General features: G+C 39.5%; 1 long non-coding RNA gene across 1 annotated transcript in view; it reads right to left on the reverse strand.

Annotated features, from left to right (window-relative positions):
- LOC132711380 (uncharacterized) overlaps nt 1–22,050 on the reverse strand; it is a 73,481-nt gene extending 51,431 nt beyond the window's left edge. The window contains exon 1 of the long non-coding RNA XR_009622216.2: nt 21,623–22,050. This is a non-coding gene — a long non-coding RNA (uncharacterized LOC132711380). The remainder of the gene's footprint in view (nt 1–21,622) is intronic.
- Nucleotides 22,051–22,740: the final 690 nt, after the last annotated feature.

Below are 22,740 nucleotides of genomic sequence, written 5' to 3' on the forward strand. Positions count from 1 at the left end.
CTTTGAGGATTTGAAATCTGCTGTTCCTCTAGACATATTTTAGGGAGTCTGCTGGCATCCATCTGGGTCATTTTTAGCCAGTAGGCTACTGCCCTAGTGATTGTATAGGTGTACAGTGAGAAATGTCCCAATTCAGCTCTGACGGCTGCAGCTGAAGTGGAATTGTTTACCCCAAGCATCCTCCTTAACAAATTATTTTGAGTTCTCTCTAATATGGGGGCCTCTGTAAGACCCCAAGTTTCAGCACCATAGAGCATGATCGGAACAAGTTTAGCCTGAAAGACAATAATATCCTTTCTTCTTTTTGTACTCATGCTTATGTTTTTACAGTTTGTTTTTTAATTTTATCCAAGTTAAATATGCATTTTTTCTTTTTCCTTGCTCTATTTTTATATAACATTTTCAACCAAATTGTCTTTAGTTGCTACCTGGACAGTAAAAGGTCACAGTTATTCTTATTGTACAGGTATTGATTAAACTGAACAATTTCAAATTGGAACTTTTTATAATGAACTCTTATTATTCTAGGTAAGAAGGATATTTTATGTAGAAGATGAAGTAGGTCATATGTATATTACAGATACTTCAAAATTTACTAGAGGCATTTTAACTTTGACTAGTAAGTCTTAAAAACTGTTGTAGAGCAAATACTTTTAAAACATTCATGATAAAATGTACTGGTAATTGCATGGCACTAATTAATTAATATGGCATTACTAAGGATTATCCAGATGTTATATACAGGTGTTTTGAGTATCTTTCTAGTTTAGCAAGCAGATCAGATAAATGTCACTAGAGATTTTAATCAAGTTTTGGATCCTTTGTTAGATCATAATGTTGTTCCAGCTGATTTAATTCTTTTAAATCAAAAACTTTACAAGCTTATTTGCAGGACTTTAATTTAATGGATACATAGCAACATTTTAGTTTCTCTCAGCAAGAATATAGTACTTTTTTCTCTCATTTTCACATTAGGCTTGCATTTGATTTGTTTGTTTTTTAGTGTCTCAATCATGTTGTAATATTGATAGTGTTTCAATAGCCAATCATAGCAACATTATAAATCGTTACATCTTCAATTTAAAAAAAATGAAACAAGACCTTGGATTCTTCATTTCAGCAACATGAATGTAAAATCCTTCAATCTTGAATGGCAGGAAATATGGCAACATCAGTTGCACTGTCCCAATGCATTTGGGATTGTCCCAATGGTTGAGACTTATTTTGCCTCACTGACAAGCTTACGAATAGCGCTGAGCATAGAATTTGAATGCAGGAAAGTACAAGGATGGATCTCCTGTCTGCATTTTTCCTAACACATATTATCATATCCCAGCTGGAAAAACATCAGTTGCGATCCTTTTAACATTTGGTGGGATGGACTATAGGCTGGTACCTGGGGTGGTAGCTTTAGCTACCTTTCAAGTTGCCCAAATGACAGATAAATAATCTGGATGTTTCCCACAGTGCTACCCCATTACTCAGGGTATTTCTGAATTTGGGATGAGAAGTGTGTCTGTTTAAACACATGTCCAAAATGTAGCCAAATTTAATGCCACAGTGTTTACTGTGATAAGTATCAGCAGCATTCCTTTCAACAACTAGAAGTTCATAATCTGAAGGGCTTTTCCTCACCACAATGCTCAGGTAGTAATGTCATCCATCCATTATGAAAGTAAATCAGAAATGAAAGAACACTGTAAGTGAATTACAGGTTATACAATTGTTTATACATCAAAAATGAGTTTGAGCTTTAAGTACAGGCAGACAAATCTGATTTAATGGAAACTTGAGGGCATGATTACCCCAAAGTAATTCCACAAACAGGAGAGAAGCAATAGAAAAGCAGAATGAGCTACATTTCATGTTAATGGTAGTATACTTAGGAATCCAAAGGAATGAAAGTAATAATGAAGAGCATCTGGATTAAAATTTATAAAAGCATCTGTCTAATCAAGAAGACAAGGATAGTTTCCAAAACTAAATTTTCGGTTTGATGGAGTATGACTTTCCTTAAATTTTGTTCTTGATTTGTCTTAAACTCTGTCTTTCATATTGTAGATACTATATCTTGCTTTTATCAAAGCGTTTGTCAAAATATCTAAATAATATTCTGATTAGCAAGTTTGTTAAATGTGAGCTGGAAGGTATGGTAATTAAGTGGATACACAACTGGTTTAAAGAATGATATGTCAAGTGAGATGCCCCAAGTTTTAGGCCTGTAGTTCTCAATATTTTTATTCATGGTTTAAATAAAGAAGTAGCGGGAATTGTTATTAGAATTGTTGCCAAAAATGGTGAAATGGCTAATTTCCTAGAAAACAGAAATAACAGAAACCTCTTTAACTGGGGTAAAAAAATGTCAAGATATAACTGCATGATCAGTTTTTCTCTTTTTTAATAGGCAGTACATGTTTTAAAAAGGGCAGAGCTTTGATCATACAATTAGACAGCATTTTGTCTAATTGTATTTGTTAAATGAGTTTGCCCCATTTTATCACTTTTCTTGCCATAGTTATTAAGTGAATCATTGCATTTGTTAAGTTAGTAACATGATTTGTAAATGAATGTGGCTTCCTCGTTGAATTTGCTTGTCAGGTCACAAAAGGGGATCACATGACCCTGGGACACTGCAACTTTCATAAATATGAGTTAGTTGCCAAGCATCTGAATTTTGATCATATGTCCATGAGGATGCTGCAACAGTTGTGTGAAAAATGGTCAAGTCACTTTTTTCAGTGCCATTGTAACTTTGAACGATCACTAAATGAATTGTTGTAAGTCAAGGACTATCTGTATGTATCAATTAATTTAATAATAATAAAAACATAGCTCTGTGAGGGTCTGTATACAGGAGGAGCTGAGGAGGTTACTGTGGGGGAGGCGGGCTAGCAGGCAGGCAGCTACCATATTTTTCGGACTATAAGACACCCCAGACTATAAGACACAGCTTAATTTTTGGGGAGGAAAACAAGAAAAAAAATTCTGCCTCTGCCTACCAGCATCAGGATCAGCGGCATCCTCACTTCCACTCGGATTTTGATAACAAGCAGCACAGATCTTTTTATCCGTTTAAAACAAACCTATAGCCATAGGTGTTGAAAGCCTGGCTTTCTCGCAGCAAGGCCTGACAGAGAGGCAGCACTTCAGTCCTCCTGGATGCTGTCATCTGGTAAACATGGTGCCAGGCTTTCTGGCAAGCCCCCTGCGCCTTTGCTGCCTCGGTCGGAGCCTGATTCCTGAAGTGGCCCAGGGAAGTGAGGAGGTCGGGACTCGTTTGGCGAAGTAGGCGCTGTGCAGGTGGCATAAGGCAAGGCACTGCCACCCAAAAACTGTTGCCGCGATCTCTGCCACCTGGAACTGCCTGAAAATGCAATGCTCTTTTTTTGCTTCCGCATGCCCCATTTTTGGAATCAGGAAGGAAAAAGAGCATCATGTTTTCGGGCGCTGTGCAGGAGGTGTAAGGCAAGGCGCTGCCACCTGAAAACACTGTTGCCGCAATCTCTGCCTTGCCTTACGCCCCCTGCACTGCTGCCCGAAAACACTTTCCTCCCCGATTCCAAAAATGGGATGTGCAGAGGCAAAAAAAGAGCATCATGTTTCAGGCAGCGGGTGGTTCCTGCTGGTGCTGCCGCCCGAAAACACTTTCCTCCCCGATTCCAAAAATGGGATGTGCAGAGGCAAAAAAAGAGCATCGTGTTTTCAGGTGGTTCCAGGCAGCAGAGATTGCAGCAACAGTGTTTTCAGGTGGCAGCGCCTTGCCTTACACCTCCTGCGCAGTGCCCGAAAATGCAATGCTCTTTTTCCTCCCCGATTCCAAAAACAGGGCATGCGGAGGCAAAAAAAAGAGCATCACGTTTTTGGGCACTGTGTTTACAAGATGGCACATCCAGGAAGACTGAAGTGCTGCATCTCTATTGGGCCTTGCTGCGAGACCAGGCTATAGATTGGAAGACGGGGGCATCATGAGAGTGGAGTCTTCAGTGCCAAGTCCCTCTTCTGTCCCCATGAAAATCATCCCCCACCCCACCTTACCCACTCCAGTTAAATGTGCGTAGGGTGATAGGGTTTGTTTTAAATGGATAAAAAGATCTGTGCTTCTTGTTATCAAAATCCGAGTGGAAGTGAGGATCCCCGCCACCTGGAACCACCAGAAAATGCAACGCGCGGAGGCCGACAACCTCCAAAGGGTCGAGGCCGGCGGGTGGGCGTGGCTACATTCGGTGTATAAGACACACCCAATTTTTCACCCTCTTTTAGTGGGGGGGGGAAGTGCATCTAATACTCCGAAAAATACGGTAGCTAGCTAGCTAATGGCAGATAGAGGAGATATGGTGAGAAGCTGCAAGCAAGCCATTCACAAAAATGACAGGGCTAGCAATTTGGTGGTTGGTAAATCTAAATAAAGTATACTGACAACTTTGATCAGGGTAAGGAAATATGGTGCTTACTGGTACTAAAGAAAGTGAAGCTACCATGTTGTTTGGGATCTCTGGGATCTCATTCAGCATTTCCAATAGCCAAGAGTCTCATTCATGCAACAAGCTTTTCCTGGCTTTTGGAGCTGTTGAGGTTTCAAGGTGATGCAGAATCACACTGCTGCCATGGTACAAACAATCTCTAAGATAAAGCCATCTTAGAAGCTTTAAGAAGCTGCTTCTTATAAATTTCATACAATATTTGTAAACTAAAAAAAAATCCTTGATAGAGACTTAACTTCAAAAGTTGTTTTTATGAATAAGTAACAAGCCATGATACAACTGCAGTTATGTTCTGCCATCATGTTGAAATTTCTTTTTTTTTTTTATTTTTTTCTGGCTTTTCTTCATCAGGAATAATACACTGTGAGCCCCATTATAATCCCCAAAGGCGCTGATACAGTAAAGGTAAGAGCTTTGTGTGGTACAGAACTTTGGGTATATCATAACTCCTTTCAGAGTAGGTGACAGCAATGATCCATTTTTACCAAAAGTCAGACCTGTTTGAAGCCTCTGTTTATAGAAATAATAAGCTATTCTGTATAACTCATAATCATGAATATAAGTACTCTTGTATTAAGTTTTTCTTTCCAGAATAAAACTTTAAATTCTGAGATTTTGACTGCTTTATGGGATATGAGTAAAAATAAATGCTGTACACATATAAAATGCTACACCTACATCTTAGGTTTTAGAATTTGGCCAAATCTGTAATTAGGGCAGCATGCTGGTAGAGCTGCATAAATCTTTTCTTACAAGTGTGCCAAAATTATTATTTTCTAGTAATTAATATTAATATTGAAACATGATGACACCCAGCTGTACATTTCCACCCCAGGCCACCACAACGATGCCCTTGAAGTGATGTCTCAGTGCCTGGAGGCTGTGCGGATCTGGATGGGGAGGAACAGGCTCAAGCTCAACCCTTCCAAGACTGAGTGGCTGTGGCTCCCGGCATCCCGATATAGTCAGTTGACTCCATCACTGACTATTGGGGGCGAGTCTTTGGCCCCCACAGAAAGGGCTCGCAATCTGGGAGTCCTCCTGGATATGCAGCTGTCCTTGGAGGAACATCTGACAGCTGTAATCAGGGGGACCTTTTATCAGATTCGCCTGATTCGCCAGTTGCGGCCCTTTCTTGATCGGGATTCCCTGTGCACAGTCAGTCACGGCCTCGTCACCTCTCACCTTGACTACGGCAATGCTCTCTACATGGGGCTCCCCTTGAAGAGCACCCGGAGGCTCCAGCTGGTCCAAAACACAGCAGCGCGGGTAGTGACGGGAGCAGCATGGCGCTCCCATGTAACACCGCTCCTGTGCGAGCTGCACTGGCTCCCGGTGGTCTTCCGGGTGCACTTCAAGGTGTTGGTTATCACCTTTAAAGCGCTCCATGGCATAGGGCCTAGCTATCTTCGAGACAGCTTGCTGCTACCAACGACCTCCCATCGACCTGTGCGCTCCCACAGAGAGGGCCTCCTCAGGGTACCATCAGCCAAACAATGTAGGCTGGTGACGCCCAGGGGGAGAGCCTTCTCTGTGGGGGCACCTACCCTCTGGAATCAGTTGCCCCCAGAGATAAGGAGAATCCAAGACCTCAGTGCCTTCCGCCGTGCCCTTAAAACCCACTTTTTCCAGCAAGCCGGGCTGGCTTAAGAAGAAATTTTTAAATTTTTTAAATGTTTTAATTGGTTTGTGATTTTTAAATTTCTGGGCCAAATTTATATATATTTTAATTGTTCTTAATATGTGTAGTTCATGTTCTTAATTCTGGCTGTGCACCGCCCTGAGTCCTTAGGGAGAAGGGCGGTATATAAATTGAAAAATATATAAATAAATAAATAAAACATACTGAATAGCACAAAACTGACTTTATCATATATTTTTCTGAGAAGTACCATGTGCATTGATTGTAGAGCAATACCAATTCAATAATGCATCAACAATGTGATTGCATATACAGTATGTGTGCTCACATACAAATATATATTGATACAAGCAGTCTGTCTCCTTCCTTTCCAGCTTTGTGCACATTATAAAGGCAGAAAGAGATGACATATTGGCTAAGTCTGATGCATCCTTTTATTTTTAATTTTTGGAAGGTGCTTTATAGAGCAGTTGTTCTTTCTCTTGCCTGAATAAAAGCCATAGAGGAGTATGAAAGGGTTGCATGTGTTGCAATGTAGCCCAAGGATATGTGTTATTATTCTTTGCCTCTTGACCAGCAGGGTCTCAGATCTCTCTTCCTCTCAGGCTTTTGTTTGAACAGATGGGATTGGGGAACAGAAAGAAAGAATAGCAGTCTCTTCTCATTAACTCTCCCAGTACACAAATACAGGGCTGAGCACTGGGGACCCAGAAAACAGGCCAGCTTTCACTCCATACCAATTGAGGCCAGATGCACTGGTGCACAAAAGAATGGAACATGATGCAGAAAAACATGGACATTTACCTAAGAGGGTTTCTCTATTTCGATATCAAGTGGTAACCATTAATTTATTTCATTTTAGTCAGTCATCTAGGTCTGAAATCAAAATAAGCTCCATGTATAAGACCATCTAACTGATTATTCCTGGGCTGGATGATGAGGCCAACCTTGGGCTCGAAGGATTTCTGCATGGGTACTTTGCATATTTAAAGTCAAGAGTTGTACCAGGATAATGTACCCTATGAATGAAAAATAACAGTAACAGTTGGAAGGGATCTTGGTGGTCATCTAGTCCAACCCCCTGCTCACGAAGGAGACCTGTACTAGGGATTCGAACTGCCGACCTTTCTGATTGACAAGCTCAGTGCTTTAGCCACTGAGCCACCTGGGATGGTTCCTCCAGTCAGCAGGCCATTTGTCTATGAGAGATAAATTATACCTTCCCATATAGATGCTGGAACTCATCAAATAATGGAGGCCTGCTCTACGGCCTATGTATCAGTATTCGTCTCATGATTGCATTTATTGTTTGATTTTGAGCAACATATGAATGGGAGAAAGGATTTGTATTTGTTAATTTTGAGAAAATATCTTTTAATATATTCACTCTAGTAAATAGGTTTGAATTATTTTATTTTTATCCCACCTTTATTATAGGTGGAGAACATACCTAATACTCCTACCTCCTCCCAAAAACCCTGTCAGGTGGGTTGGGTGAGTGAATGATTGGCCTAAAGTCACCCAGCCAGCTTTCATGCCTAAGGTGGGACTAGAATCCATGATCTCCTGGTCTCTAGCCTGGTGCCTTAACCACTACTCCAAAATGGCTCTTATGGACTGTTTTGCACAAATATAGAATTGAAGGTTGGTTGCTGAATGCAGTATGATAGAAGAGAAGCCTGCAGATAATCAACAGAATGCTTAGCAAATGGTTCAACGAGTAAGACAAGAATGTGTGATTTCCCCTTGATTTGTTTATGGATAAATCCATAATCAACTGTAAACCATTTTACTGTCCACATGAGTTCTCCTCATTTCTACTAATTGCTGTCTATGTCCCTCCACAAGCCTGTGTAAACAAGGCATTACGAACTCTAGTTGACCAGATTATGGAGGCTGAAGCCAAATACCCCGATTCACTGGCCATTATTATGGGAGATCTAAACAAGGCAAATTTAAGGAAAGAGCTACCAAAATACTTTCAGCATCTCAATTGTCCCACTAGAGGCAAGAATACTTTAGATCATTGCTATACAACACTAAAAGATGTCCCAGCTGTGGGACACTCTGATCATTGCATGATTCACCTTGTACCTGCTTACAGGCAAAGACTTAAAACCACAAAACCAACAATTAAATCACTGAAGACCTGGACGGAGGAGGCAAAGTTAAAGCTACAGGCCTGCCTTGACTGCACTGATTGGAATGTTTTCAAAAGTACCTCTGCAGACTTAGATGAACTCACAGATACTGTAACATCATATGTCAGCTTCTGTGAAGACCTATGTGTACCCACCAGGAACTTGCGAATATACAAATCTTGCTTCACAGCTAAACTTAAGCAGCTATGTTGTTCCAAAGAGGAAGCCTACAGAAAAGGTGATAAGCTGTACAATCAGGTCAGAAATGTATTATCAAGGGAGATCAGAGCAGCAAAAAGAAGCTACTCTGAAAAGCTAAAGAATCAGTTCTCAACAAATGAACTAGCAAACATGTGGAAAACTCTTATTTTTGATATTACTGGTTATGGCAAACCTCCTTCCCAGGCTGAAGGAAATCAATAACTGGCAGATGACCTGAACATGTTTTACTGCAGGTTTTAAACAAAATTACAGCCACCTATCTCCACATCCCCCATCTCAGGCTCACCAACAACAGCCAAACGTCCTACAACTGACCCAGTGGTGAAATATAAAATTTGTTACTACCGGTTCTGTGGGCATGGCTTTGGGGGGGGTGGTAATATGACTCGGTGGGTGTGGCCAACTTTTTTTTTTACTTTTAAAAGCATTTTTTCTACAAAGTTCATAGATGACACAACAGTGATTGGTCTCATTCAAGACAATGATGAATCTGCATACAGATGGGAGGTTGAACAACTAGCCTCATGGTGCAACCAGAACAATCTGGAACTGAACACACTCAAAACTGTAGAAATGGTGGTAGACTTTAGGAGAAACTCTCCCATACTACCACCTCTTACGATACTAAACAACACAGAATCAACAGTAGAGACCTTCAAATTTCTAGGTTCTACCATATCTCAAGATATAAAATGGACATCTAACATCAAAAACATCATCAAAAAAGCACAACAAAGAATGTTCTTTCTGCGCCAACTCAGAAAGCTCTAACTACCCAAGGAGCTGCTGATACAGTTCTACAGAGGAATTATTGAGTCTGTCATGTTACGATATTTTCAGGATCAGACTCAATAAATAAGTTGAGAATTAGAAGTTCAAATAAAACACTGTTTATTTACAGAAGGCATTCTATATTCACTGAATAATCACAGATAGAAGTGCAGAAGGAAAGCATACAGCTCCTTATATATACAATGGGTGGAGCTAGATATGGGAGTGGTGAAATATGAATACATTAAGTAGTGAAGAATAAGTTAACCCCTGATACCCTGATCATGTACTATTTACATAATGAAGAATAAGGCATTTACTTGTGACAAATCCCCCTCTAAATGCCGATTCGATATATTACAACAATTACATTCAGATTCAGAACAATATAAAACTTGTAACTTAGAAGTCAAGTATTTATGCTGCTTAGAAGGCAAAGGCTTTGTTAATATGTCAGCTATTTGCTCTGATGTTTCGCAATGAACTGCTTTAATAAATCCATCCTGAGATAACTGTCTCACATGTTTGAATTTTATATCTATATGTCTGGATCTTTGTCCAATAGCATCGGATCTAGATATTTCAATAGCAGCCTTGTTATCTTCATGCATGATAAATGGTAAAGTGGGTTTCTTCCAAGTGTCTGATAGTAAGTCATTAAACCATATAAGGTTATTTGAGGCCTTAGACAGACAAACATATTCTGCCTCAGTCGTTGAGGTGGCTACTAAATCTTGTTTACCGGTATACCAGTAAACTGGACAATCGTTAAGGAAAAATATATAACCAGATGTGCTTTTTCTACATGTGGTATCGCCAGCCCAATCCGCATCGGCATAACATGTGAGGATGGGCTCTTTGACATTATTAGGTTCCAATAGCAAGCAGAAGTCTAAACTATTCTTTAAATATCTTAATATTCTTTTGACAGCTTCCCAATGATATAGTAACGGTTTGCTGACGTGTCTAGACAATAAGTTGAGAGGCAAAGCAATATCAGGTCTAGTCCAATTGGAAATATATAGAAGGGAACCTATGACTGATCTGTAAAGCGTATTATCTTTAAATTCAGGGGATGACTCGTCTGTGTTCTTCAAAAAATCAGTTTGCATGGGAGTGTCGCATGGCTTAGCATTACTTAAATTACATTTATTCAGAAGTTCTATGATTTTGTCTCTTTGAGAAAGTTTGAATCCCCTTTTTGTTTTACTGATTTGAACTCCAAGATACTTATTTACCTTACCTAATGATTTCAAAGAGAAATGTTCATTTAGTTTTGTTACAAATGTCTCTCTCCTCTCTTTATGTTTACCTATATACAAAATATCATCCACATAAATTAATACAAATTCTAGAGAATCACCCTCTTTTTTGACAAAGAAACAGTTATCAGCAGTAGTAGCATTGAAATTCATAGTTTTGAGTACTTTTACTAAACATTCATACCATCATTTACCAGATTGTTTCAACCCGTATAAACTTTTGTTTAGTAACCAAGTTTCATTTTTGTTTGTGTATTGACTATGAGGTGCTCTTACATATATTTCTTTATCTAATTTTGCGTGTAGATATGCAGTCTGTATGTCGTATTGGAATACATCAAGGTTGAGTGCTGATGCTATAACCAGAGCTGTCTTAACACTCTCGGTTCTTACTGTGGGAGAGTATGTGTCTGTATAATCCTCGGGATATTTTTGTGCATAACCTTGTGCAACTAGTCTAGCTTTGTATAAGGTGTTGCCTCTCTCTAAGTTTTTAATTTTATATATCCACCTAGTGCCAATAATAGTTTTGTCCTTTGGTGCAGGTATAGGTGTGAATACATTTAGTTCTCGTAAACTATCCATCTCTTTAGTCATGGCTGATTCCCACTTTTTCTTTTCTTCAGGGGGAAGCTTTAACACTTCCTCATATGTGTTAGGTGTTGATGTTTCTCCATCCATATACATTACATAATCTTTGTATTTGTTTGGGACTTGATTTCTGTTACTTCTGATCGTTCTTTCTGGTTTACTATCATTGTCATGTAAATACCTTGCTTCCTTTTTAGTTAATGAATCTGTCTTTATTTTGTGTTGACTGTTTGTCCATGTTTTGATTTTATTTTTATGTGTGTTGTGATTGTATTCTTCTCTAGTCTTTTTTTCTTGAGGTTTAGTGTCTGGATTGGTATTTGGGAATATTTCATTAAGATGTATTTTAGACCAGTTGGCCTGTTCATGGAACACAGCCGTTCTGGAAACTATAAATTTGTTATTACTATCGATAAATCTGTATCCTTTTGTGCCTGTTTCATATCCCATGAACCTAAGTCTTCTCACCTTTGCGTCTCAATTGCTTAGGTATGTGTACGTCTGCAGTGACTCCAAATATGTGCATGTGTGCTATTTTTGGTTTCCTATTATACATTACTTCATATGGTGTCTTGTTTACAATGCTGGACCAAGTTCTATTTTGTGTATAATTGGAATATTGTAAAGCTTCTGACCAGAATTGTTTACCTAAGCCAGCATCCTCTAATGTGCATCTAATCATGGTTTGTAATGTTGAGTTCTTTCTCTCTACCACTCCATTTTGGAATGCAGAGAAGGGGCTAGATGTGTAATGTAACATTCCTTTGTCTTTTAGCCATTGGGAGAATTCCTTTGACATGAATTCACATCCCCTATCTGTCATGATTTGTTTTATTTTAATATTATGTTGTGTTTCTACACGTTTGTAAAACTCCTTAAATTTCTGAAAAGTTTCATCTTTGTGTTTTAATGTATAAACAAACCCATAACGACTATAGTCATCCACAATGGTTAAAAAATAACGTTTTCTATATGTGATTGATGGTGTTAATGGACCAACTAGATCCATGTGTACCAAATCAAAAATTTTGTTGGTTGATCTTGTTGACTTTTTGGGTTTGGGACTAGTTTTGAGTTTTGTAGATTTACATACTGAGCATTCCAAATAGTTTTCACAATTTTTTATTTTAACACCTTCAGCATGTTCAGTCATCTTTTGTACTACAGGAAAACTGGCATGTCCTAATTTCCTATGTAAGACATGGGCACACTCATCATGAATTGGTTTACCTATTTTAGGCCTTTTTTCATTGGGTGTGTCTTTGTGATTATGAATTACCTCATGTTCCTCATTGTCACTACTACTATTGCCTCCATTATCTATGTCATTGTTATCTTCCATATTGGAATCAATGTTGTGTAACCATCTCTCCTTTGTCATTAAATAAGGTAGACCTCCTTTGATAATCACAGTACCTATACTTATTCTGTTTTTCTCTAATGTTGCTCTTCCTTTTGAGAACACAATATTTATGTCAGAATCTCTGCTTAGTTTTATTGCACTAAGTATGTTATGAGGTATTTCAGGTATTAACAATACCCCCTCTATTTTTCCTAGGCCAGGTAAGGTTATATTCCCTCTACCTATGACTTGAACCTTTTCTTTTTTTTTATTGCAAAAGTTTTACAATTACATTTTCACCCCTTTCCCCCCCCACCCCCCCCAAACTTCCCAACCTCCCTAACCCTCCCTAACCCTCCCCTCCCCCCAGACTTCCCTATAATATACTCATAACTGGTAAAAAAAAAAGAACCCAAAAGAAAAAAAAACCCTTAGTATGACACTTATGTGTAAACTTGAACCCCTCCCTCCCCTGTATAATTTTTCTTTTTACCTCATTACATTAAAATATTTCTAATACATTATTTTCAAATAAAAGCTATTTGATACTTTCTAGTTTGATATTTGTTCTGAACATATTCTATCCACCTTTTCCATTCCCATTCATAAGTCTCTTGTGAACAATCTTTTAAGTATGCTGAAATCTTCGCCATCTCTGCAAAACTGGCCATCTTCAAAGTCCATTCTTCAATAGTGGGCAAAGCTTCGTTTTTCCAATATTTACCTATCAACAATCTTGCTGCTGTTATCATATACAATATCAATTTTGTTTCACCTGATGTAAAACCCTTAACTATACCCAATAAAAACAATTGTGGAGAGAATTGAATTTTTTTCTTCAAAACATTCTGCATGACCCACCAAATTTTTATCCAAAAAGCCTTAACTTTCCTACAGGTCCACCAAACATGATAATACGTAGCATCCAAACATTCACATCTCCAACATTTTGGCTGAACATTAGGGTACATACATGACAACTTTTTGGGATCTAAATGCCATCTATAAAACATTTTATAGAAATTTTCCCTCAGATTCTGCGACTGTGTAAATTTAACATTCTGAGCCCAAATTTTTTCCCATGTTTCCAACATCACTGGTTCTTCAAAGTTTTGTGCCCACTTAATCATACAATCTTTAACTAATTCAGTTTCTGAGTCCCTTTCTAGCAAAACATTATAAAGCCTTTTGATATGCATTGGACCTTTCTCTTTTATATGTCTAACCAATTCTTGAACCTTTTCTTGATTAGCTACTTTAATTACAAATTTATCTTCTACAAATGAAGATAATATATTTTTATTATTTGTAGTGTGATTAGTTGCTCCAGAATCAATAAGCCAATCGTTGTTCTCTGGTTGTTGTATGTTAGTATTGTCATGTTTGTTTAACCCATTCAGTGAACCAGACCTTCTATCCTTTGAATTATCTCTGCCCCCTCTATGTTCTCTATAGTTGGGTGGACTTCTATATCTATGTCTATCAATGGATGACTGTCTGTTGTGATATCTATTTCTATATTCTGATCTTTGTCTTTCTCTTAGGAGTTTAGGACAATCCCTCCTATTATGTTCTTTGGATCCACAGTTGTGGCATCCAATTGGTTCATGATATCTTTCTTGAAATGCTACCTTCTTATATTGTTTATGTTCCATGTGATTGTTACAACGACTCCTCCTAGAATTGTCTTCAGCTATAAGCTTATTAGATAGATTTTCTATGGATAAATATCCTAAATTGATTGTGTCTAAATGTGATATATAATTATCCCACGATGGGTCTAGTGAGTTAATGATAACACTTTTCATTGTTTGATCTGAAATTATCTCCCCCCTTAAATGCAGTTCTGCTCTAATTTTGTTTAAAGATATTAAATGTTCACTTATGGTAACCCCTGGCTTTATCCTAGATGAGAAGAAATCTTTAGACATCCTTGTAGTAGTAGCTACACTTTCACTGTGAAACAATTTAAACATGCATTGAATAATTTCTGAGACAGTCAGATTTTGCTTAATACTGTGATACATGGCAGGAGATATACTGGAAATTAATAAGAAAAATGCTCTATGGTGTAGGCAGTCCAATTTTAGAGTCCAAGGTCTTTTTGGTGGGTTAGTAATAAAAAACAGTAAGTTTTCTTTTAGAAAGACAACCTGGAGCTGCTGACACCATTCTTGCAAATTAATACCATCTATTCTCAGTTTTGGGAAGTCATTGGGCAAATTCCCAATATTGTTGGATCCATTACTTATAACTGGAGGTAGTCCGTGATCTTGTAAATGTTGAAAGTTGCAAAACGGCGTGGGGATGCTTGCAACGAGTCTGAATGGTTCTCTCCGTTCCTCATGTCTTCCGAAGCTGTCTGCGTAGTCTTGCACATGTGCGTTGTTCATTTTGTTCCTGAAGCCGTCGTGAGAGGTTCTCGCTGCTGCAGCTCCCTCGCATTGTTCTTCTTCCGAGGAATCGGCCTCCGGCTCGATCTTGGGAGTCCTGGTGATAGCGGGCGCTCGCTTTCTTTCGTTGGGGACGCTGGTCCTTGGGATCGTCTGAGGCATGGGGTGGTATCTGCAGGGCTCTCTGGGTTCAGGCGTCGGTGCTCTCGTCGTTTGGATAGAAGCGGGTAGATTTTGAGGCGTTCGCTTGCTTGCTTGTCTTTTCGTTGATTCTTTAGTGATTTTCAATTTTGGTCCAAATGCTGCAAAGAGCTTTTTCATTGCTGACTTTACTCGCATATCTATTGAAGCTTCCTCGATCTCTGTGTCTGATTCTTCTGAGGTGTAAATTTTCTCTCTTTCATTTCTTGCATCGAGTAAGGCTTTTCGCGCCAGATATTTTGTATCCCGCTTTCTGATTGGCTCTGCTTCGCTCATCTTAGGGGTCTGTTGAAACCAAGATGGCTGCCATTCGAAATTTTGCGCGGGACTGTTAGTTTTCTTCTTTGCTGTATTTTTGTCTGCAGGCAGATCGCTCACCGTTTTTGAATCTTTAAATTTATCCGGAACGATGTGCTTCTCTCTTGCTGCTCCATTGTTTTTTAATATGTCTTGGAGGTTCGCGATGAGGTTTTCATCGTTCTTTTGGCTTTTTAAGAGTTTTAGTATCTCTGACCTGAGTTTGTTGTTTTCTATTTCGTTTTCTTCTTGGTCATCAGTTTCATCTATTATTTCTTCGTCGTCTGTAGTGCATTCTTCAGATTCTCTCGATATTGCATTCGTGGACTCATCGATTATTTCTTGATCTGCTTCCATTTCTTTGCTGTATGCCCTGGTGTTGGGCCTATCTCTTTTGTTTCTGGAGTTTTCTCTCTCAGACATGTTTAAGGTTTTATTGAGTCAATTCAACCATCCTCTGCTACCAGATTGTTACGATATTTTCAGGATCAGACTCAATAAATAAGTTGAGAATTAGAAGTTCAAATAAAACACTGTTTATTTACAGAAGGCATTCTATATTCACTGAATAATCACAGATAGAAGCGCAGAAGGAAAGCATACAGCTCCTTATATATACAATGGGTGGAGCTAGATGTGGGAGTGGTGAAATATGAATACATTAAGTAGTGAAGAATAAGTTAACCCCTGATACCCTGATCATGTACTATTTACATAATGAAGAATAAGGCATTTACTTGTGACATGTCATCTGCACCTCCATAACTGTCTGGTTTGGCTCTGCAACCAAACAAGACAAACACAAACTTCAACGATAATTAGAACTGCAGAAAAAACAATTGCTACCAACCAAGCCCCCAACCATTGAGGACCTGTATTTTACAGTCCCCTCGCATCCTGGACATAAACTGTTTCAACTCCTACCCTCAAAACAGTGCTATAGAGCACTGCACACCAGAACAACTAGACACAAGAACAGTTTTTTCCCAAATGCCATCACTCTGCTAAACAAATAATTCCCTCAACACTGTCAAACTAGTTATTAAGTCTGCATTACTATTAATCTTCTCATTGTTCATATCACCCATCTCCTCCCACTTATGACTGTATGACTGTAACCTTGTTGCTGGTATCCTTACGATTTATATTGACTGTTTCACTATGACTATCATTAAGTCTTAGAATCTTATGATTCTTGACGAATGTATTTTTTATGTACACCGAGAACATATGCACCAAGACAAATTCCTTGTGTGTCCAATCACACTTGGCCAAAAAAGAATTCTATTCTGTTCTATTCTATATGAAATGCACGTGGTGTTATAGTTTGTTGATATGAATGTACTTTGTGCATAGAAAGTGCCATATTATTGGCTGAGAATTTAATTTGCAGAATATATTAGATAGATTGTATGATAAAATCTATACAAGAACCATGGACCTCAAAATTTTAGAGACCAAAATAGTTTTGTTTGAGAAAGAATATGTAGTGAATTATTTTAAGTTATATATAATAAACAATTAGAGCCAATATATTAATCTGTATATCTTAATAAAATGTTAACTGAAACTGGAAATCAAGAATAAAACATAATCTGTGAAGCAGGGCTGGACCTATCTATATAGGTCTGTTAGAACAGAATAAAAATACAATATAAATGCAATACAAAGTAAGTTATCTACAAACATTAAAATAGAATGTAAATAAACCAGCAGGTATTGCAAAGGCAGGGATGTGGTGGCTGAGTGGCTAAGACGCTGAGCTTGTCAATCAAAAGGTCGGCAGTTCAGCGGTTTGAATCCCTAGTGCTGTGCAACGGGGTAAGCTCCCATTACTTGTCCCAGATTCTGCCAACCTAGCAGTTCAAAAGCATGTAAAAAAAAATGCAAGTAGAAAAATAGGGACCACCTTTGGTGGGAAGGTAACAGCGTTCTGTGCGCCTTTCGCATTTAGTCATGCCGGCCACATGACCATGAAGATGTCCTCGGACAGTGCTGGCTCTTCGGCTTTGAAACGGAGATAAGCACCGCCCCCTAGAGTAGGGAACAACTAGCACATATGTGCAAGCACATACTGTATGTTAACTTATTGCAAAGGCAGTAATTATGACTAAAACTACTTAAAATGATTGTAGAAAAGAAAAAGAAATCTTTGCCTACAATTTACGTACCAAGAAACCTCGGGTGAAGGATGTTCCATAAATTGGATGTCATTACTAAAAGCTTTCTCACCTGATCTCACTATATATTTAAGGTGACCAGATTTTAACATTGGTAAAGCGGGACACCCACCATTTTGTGGGCGGGGCTTGGAGGTCATGTGACTGGGTGGGCGTGGCTAGCTGGTCATGTGACCGGGTGGCCATGGCTATGTGTATAGAAAAAAGTCATTTCTGACAGGTCCTCGCACTTTTGACTGGTCCTCACACTTATGACCATCCTCACATTTATGCCCGTGCAGCATTCTTAACAACCATGTCACTCATTTCACAACTGCTTCTCTTCACCATGATGACAAGATAGGGCAAAAATGTAAAATGTGAGGACAGTCGTAAGTTCGAGGACCAGTCAAAAGTGTGAGGACCAGACCAGTCAAAAATAACTTTTTCAGCCCTCTGAGTAGTCCATATGCATAAAAGGATACAGCAATAGAGAGGGATGAAGGAAGGGAAGGGAAATTAGAGTAGGAGTGAGGGTAAGAGAGGGAGGAAGAGAGGAGGAGAAGGAGAAAGGAAGAGGAAGTAGGGAGGAGAAGAAGGGGGGGAGAGAAAGTAAGAAGGAAAGAAAAGAGAGAGGTGGTAGGTTTGAGGAGAAAGATTGCTGTACAAAAAAAAAGATGAAAGGGAAGAAAGCCAACCCCAAACAAATATAAAGATATTAAGATAAAGAATGAATGGTTAAACTTTAAAGAATAAAAGAGAACAAATATGAATAAATAGCAATAATTAGAAACACACATACAAACATACAATGTATTTTCTTTGAACAGAATATTTGGCTGGTTCACAAATTTAAACAGTGTTTAGTCATTTCAATTAAATTCACAATTTCTATATTTCCTTTTTGCCATATTTATTCCTCATCTATTTTTTTAAAAAACGAATATTACCCTTCATCCTCATCTCTAATCTTAATCAAATTCAATTTTTCCCTTCTATTCTATATTATACCCCTTCCCATTGTCATCTATTTTTATATCCATCCTCACATTGGTTAATTATGTAATTATGTAATACAGTTGTTTAATACAAATTCAACATTTTAATATAAATCAATTAGTTATATAACTATCTTTTTTGTATATTAATCAATATGAACATGAATATTCCAATTATTTCCATGCAATCCAATTTCTTACAAATCAATTAATTATATTTACCAATAATAATAAACCAAATAATTTCCCCCATATATTCCTCCAAACCACAACTTAACCATTTCTGCTTTCAACACAATATACAATTAATAGTATCTCAATTATTACAATTCTCTAGTTAAATAGAGCTTTTTGTCTTTTGTGTTTTAAAATCTTGAACTCTCCTCTTTTGCCCTAAATTTCCCATTGTTTGCAGTTTTGCACCTACCTTTTTTGGTGAGGAAAAAGAAAAAGAAAAAGAAATCTCTCTCTGCCTCATTTTGCCACATTGTACCCTGCTTTACTTTCAGTTTCGCTTTTAAAGCATAGTTAGGGGGGAAAAAATCTCCAGCACTCTGCAGCTAACAACTACAGAGCCCTGAGCAAAACAGCTGAGAGCAAATCAGCTGAGAGTCGGGAAAGCCAATCTAATCAACTTGTGCTAATTAACCTATGCTGAAGCTTTAAGGGGCTGTTTTTTCTATTTTTGCAGGCATCGGTCTACTCATTTGTTTTCTTTTAACACTGATCAGCTGTAGGATGGCCCTTTGAAGCCCCGCGGCAAGAGTTTAAACAGTTTTTTTCCCTCTAGCCATAAGCTGGGACTCAGGAGGCAGCCGGGAGCAACCCACCACTGCGCCGTGCATTCTTTCCAAAAATTGGGACTTTTTAAAAATGGTGCGGGACGCGGGACAAATTGTTCAAAAGCGGGACTGTCCCGCCAAAAGCAGGACGTCTGGTCACCTTATATATATTGGAACCTGGAAAATTGCCTCATGAAGGCCTCAGTAAAGACTCCTTCAGGTAACCTGAATTTCAGTTAAATACTTAACAGAATAGGAAAGGTAAAATAGCAAAAACCGAGCCCGAAACTTTTTCCAATGGTTGACAGGTTTATCGTATCAATGCTATGCAATGACATCTTATTTTGCTCAGTTGTCCACTATGTCAGTTAGAAGGAGACTGATGTAACCAACTGAAATTCAGGACTAATGTGAGGCTGAAGTGGCTGCAATCCTCTGGACACCCTCTAGGGCAGTAATGGTTAACCTTTTTGGTGCAGTGCCTAAAGCGTGCACATGTGTGCGTAAATGCACGTACATGTGCCAGAACCCCCAAAATGCAATGCAAGCGCTCCCCGCGCATGCACCTCCTGCACCAACCTGGAAGCAAAAACGGGGCGCAGGGGCACCGTGCAAGGGCCCCCGCACCCCATTTTGGGCACGGAAAGCCTCCTGCACCAACTTGCACACCCTCATGCATGCACTCCCCCACGCATATATCTCCCGTATGCAACCCGCCCCACACGCATGCATGGCAGAGACCTGAAGACCAGCTTGCCAGCGGGAGGCGTGCGCGTACGCACAGTGGAGCTGGGCTGGGGCGCCAGCTGGCGTGCCAGCAGAGAGGGCTCTGTGTGCCACCTGTGGCACGCATGCCATAGGTTCGCCATCACGGCTCTAGGGGCAAGGTTAGAATGATGTGGTATATATGTGGGAAATCAATAGTCTAAATCAGGGTTCACCAACCTTTTGGACCTCCGGGACCATTAAATTCATAATTTTAAATCCCGCGGACCACTAATATGATCTGCCTAATGACTGGCTGGGTGGATATAACTAGGTGGTCACATGACTGGGTGGGCGTGGCCAAATCAATCTCACTCATGTCAAGGGGCGCTTTGCCAGCCTCTACTAGCCCCTCCCCTGCCAGCCACTCCTTGCCTCCCCGCCTGGGTTCTTTAGGGTCCCAACAGGAAGCAGTTGTTGGAGCTAAGCAGCCACCATGAGAAAGAGTTGGCAAAACAGTTCAGTTCAAATTGGATCTGACGAGAAGGAGGCTCAGTAGAAGCACCTCACTGAGGATTACGAGCATAGGCTTTCCAAGCAGAGGGAAGACCTGCGGGAGTGCAAGGCCAGGTACTAGCGCCTAGAGGCTCAGCGGGCTGAGATGGTCATCCAGTTCCAGGCCATGATGCAGTCCCACTGGAATGAGGCCCTCCGGCTCTTTGCCACCAGCGGTGCTTCCCTCCAGTCTTCACCCAAAGCCCCACACCAGGAGGCTGAAGCAGACCCCAAGTTGGAATTTCTGCCCCCCTCTGCCCCACACAAGAAGACCCCGAAGGGAGAGACTCTGCAGCAACACAAACATTCATTGCACGTATCTGTCCTGTAGTTTTAGGACCCCTGATTTAGTGCAATATAAAAAATGCAAATAATTTTTCTGTGGACCACCAAAATTTTCTTGCGGACCACCAGTGGTCCACGGACCACCGCTGGTCTAAATGCAAGGAATTAGAGCAGTTTTTCAGCTTTGGCAAATTTCAGATATATGGACTTCAAGTTCCTGAATTCCCCAGAGAGCATCCATACAGTTCATACATCTTAAAGGTTGAGATACCCTAAATTAGAATATGCACAATGGGATTAAAGGGAAAGTATATGCAGGAGTGTTGGGATGGATGGGATATGGAAGTGCAAATGAAGGAGGTATTCTAAAAGCAGTGCAATAAATGTCTCTAATTTGTGGAAATTGCATGTGTCATCTGCAAGGGTGGCTTTCTATTTGGGGATATATAAAAATGTGGGTGTATATAAACCATAAGTAAAACAAAAATGTTCACATGGTGTTAATTATCTTTGTGTGCCATGATCTTGTTTTTCTCCACCACCCTCCTGCCCCCATTGGCTTACTGTGAAGCAAAGAAATACATATTCAACACTGCAATCATAGTATCAACTGTCATTGGAAACCATTGTTTATAGCATGCACTTAATATACAACTATCTACAACCGTTCCTTTCACTGAAATTGCAGATGTATAATATGCAAAGGACATTAAATGGCCCTTTGCTAGCTATATCTCCTAAATAGGTGAGGAAAATACATTCCCGTACAAGGTAAAGCATTAAAATCAATTGTACCACTGCACTTCAGTGTTCCCAAAAGATCGCCTGGGCGATGAACGGGGCTCGGCTGCTTCCGTAATAAGGAGAAAGTATCCAGATGACATGGCGGTTTAGCAAACTGCTCCTGACTGGACTTTTTGCCATTAAAGAGAGATGCGGCTCCCGTTTGAATTAGGTTTATGATACTGCGAAGCGTTAGCTTTCAGTTTTTAAAAAAATCAGATCTCACCCAAATTGCTCGTGATCACAGGAAATTAAAAATAAAAGACTGGAGTGAGACTTTAGTTTTTCTGTTCTTTAGCTTTTGATATATAGGGGATGGGATGTTAGAAATTGCGAGAGAAAGCATTTCTGAAAGCAGGAATCTGATGTCGGCAAATCAATAGCAAAGCAGGGTTTGTGTCAGAAAGGAGATTTAAAGAATATTAATCACAGAGATCAACAAACCCGCTACATCCGTTCAAAGACCACATGCTCTATGCACGTGCCCAAGAAGAAAGGAAGAAGGAAGTCACCTCTGATTAGGAGTTTCACAGAGAAAGAGCATATAGAGAGATTGACGAAGAAGGGACACAAGTACTGTAAATCCTTAACTCTCTATCTACACCCTACTGCCCTCTTGTGGTCAGTGAATCTGACCGCCAAAAGTTTGAAGAGGATGTTTGCAAGAACAGTACCGCTAAAAATCTAATCCAAATCTCTCCGCATTCCCATGCAAATAATATCAAATCCCCCTTTGAGGTAAAAGGATTTTCTCTTACAGTTTTGTACATTATTCACAGAAACAAGAGCCTAACAGGGGGAAAAGGTTAAGAGGAGAACAACATATGGATTTGTCCCACAGGCACCCAAAATTAATAGGGAGTTGCTGCACAGAATAACAATTGCACAACCAAAGAACTACTTTGATATAAGCTTCCTAAAAGCATCTGCCTGGGTACTTTGGAAAAGGCATACTGGATTCCACAGATGTTTGGACTTCCAGCAAAAGGTGAATTATTGAAAAGTGTTTATAAGTACAACTTGTTCCCAGAGTTTAACCTCAACTCTATAAATTCAAATGGCCCATTTCAAGGTCCATTCCAGGGGTGAAATATTCCCGGATCGGACCGGATTGCCCGGTCCGGTAGCAA

Source organism: Pantherophis guttatus, chromosome 2, assembly GCF_059756535.1.
Source record: "Pantherophis guttatus breed Tessera chromosome 2, ASM5975653v1, whole genome shotgun sequence".
In the NCBI taxonomy this organism is placed as follows: domain Eukaryota; kingdom Metazoa; phylum Chordata; class Lepidosauria; order Squamata; family Colubridae; genus Pantherophis; species Pantherophis guttatus.